This window comes from Trematomus bernacchii, unplaced genomic scaffold (genome assembly GCF_902827165.1).
Source record: "Trematomus bernacchii unplaced genomic scaffold, fTreBer1.1, whole genome shotgun sequence".
NCBI classification, from domain to species: Eukaryota; Metazoa; Chordata; class Actinopteri; order Perciformes; family Nototheniidae; genus Trematomus; species Trematomus bernacchii.
The window spans coordinates 1,323,794-1,326,040 of record NW_022987592.1 but is presented as its reverse complement, the minus strand read 5'-3'; positions in this window follow the sequence as shown (position 1 = coordinate 1,326,040).

Here is a 2,247-nt window from a genome sequence, read left to right as displayed (position 1 = left end):
GTGGGCTGTTGGGCAGGTTCTGTGCTCACTGGGGGAGAATGACTCTAATATTGAAGTTTTAAAGGATAGGTGTAGTCTTTGTTTTTAAAGTGTGTAAAAGAGGATGTTTTTAAATGGGTAAAATGCTTCAAATGATATTTATTTGGTAGTCATGAAAATCTGGTTATTTATTTTGATTTTGTAATGTATTAGGTTTGTTCCGACTCTTTTGCAGGGTGGGTGTATAGTTAAAACAAATGCAAATACAATTTGTTTTAAAAATCAAAAATCTTCATCTTCATCTTCTTCTGTTTGGAGGTTGATTGGCGGTTGGAAACCAATAATTTGGTGCATTACCGCCACCTACTGTGGAGGAGTAGATGACAGAAAAAACTATTAAAAAAATAAACCCCAACCAAACTCTGGAGAAACTATTTGAAAGACTGTCCATTATTAATGACTGTTGCGGTAGCCGACTACTCATCTGTTAACCCAGAGAAAAACCAGAGAGAACAACTGTAAATGGTTTTTAAAAACTCACGGTATCTTTCCCCTCCCTCTTTTTCTTTATTTTTCTTTTAAAGTATATCTTACTCTTACTGTAAGAGTTATTGTAATTGCACTGTTGAAGATCCTGTGACCACGTTGTTCATTCATTGCATAACTGCACCGTAGTTGTGTATGTGACATGACAATACATCTTTGAAATGCGGCTATTGTATATTTGAAAGACAATATTCTGATATCTTCCACTGCCATTATGTATATATTTTACTTCAAGTTAAAGTTCTGTTTTTATTTCCTATTTTGAGATGTTTATATGTTATGCTTACGCCTGTTTATGTGGTACTCCTTTCCATCTTTCCATTGTGTGCAATGCCATGTTTACATGCTGCTGGAACAACAGATTTTCCCAAATTGGGATCACTCCCTATTTGATGTTATGTTTGTGGCTGTGTTATTTCTTATTAAATGATCAAAAATAAGATAAGGAATAACTGAATAGATTCTTAGTGGCTCTTTATGTAGTGGTCAGAACATGTATGAACCCCTTTGGAATTATTCTTATTGACCTATACTCCAACATAATGGGAACAATCTTGCAATTAATGAATGATTGTAATTAGAATTTTTAAATCTTAATTTTTGCTACACTTTAGTTTGTATAACTATGTGTTCAGAATCACACCATAGGTCAGGCCCACAGCTGTGTGGAAGCACAATGAGCTGGATGACAGAGCAGCGGGTCTCAAGGATCCCGTTCACAAGAGCCCAAGAGACATGCTTCTACTTCACTGGAGCTGTGTACTGGACTAGTTCTGTTCATTAAACAACATTTTGATTTCCCAAATGAAAGTGAGTCCACTGTATTCATTCCCGTCATACATGTTCAAACAGCCTGCTGAGGGTCCCATCATCCATCAAGAGGTATGGATATTAGGGCTGCACAATATTGGACAAAACTGACATCGCGATTTCCCCCCCCCCCCCTGCGATATATATTGCGATATGAAAACATACAGGAATTGAAGAAAAGACAGTTTTTTCCCCCGCAAACCATCCTTTCTTGAACTTTAATGCTATACAATTGGTATTTTTTTAACTATATTTAACCGGATGAAGGATTTTAGTCACGGACGTCTGGATCTTAAAGGGGACCTATCATGCAAAATGCACGTCTTTTATACATGAATATGTGTCCCCGATGTTCCAGGGAACTCACCAAGTGTCAGAAAACACAACCCTCTCTATTTTCCTCCATATAATTGGAGGACGGAGATCTATTTTTCTCCCCCTCTTCTGACTTGATCAGAGCACGCTATCCTCTCCTGCAAGGGGGCGTGGTCAGCTGCAGCTCACAGAATCAGCCCCCTGCAAAAACAGGGCTGGAGAACAGCAAATAGAGCGAAATGAGGCATGGCTAAAATGCATGATCTGTTTGGTATTTTGAAAACAGAAACGTATAAATATACCTTATATAGGTATGGCCCTACAATATATCATTTAAATATAGCATGATAGGTCCACTTTAAGTTATCAGAGCAACAAGCTGAGCTAGCTCGGTTAGCAGCGCCGAACTGCCCTGGAGAAACACATGAAACCACTTTATTCAGTGTTTTTACCTTTAATCACCGGGTCCGTTTGCTTTGGAGATTTGATTGTGATTGGTGGTTTGCTGTGCATGCAGAGCCTGCATGTCACTCACTCAAGTACCCCTGACATGAGAGCCGCAAAATAATTGTAACATGACGTGTTTGAGTTAATTTG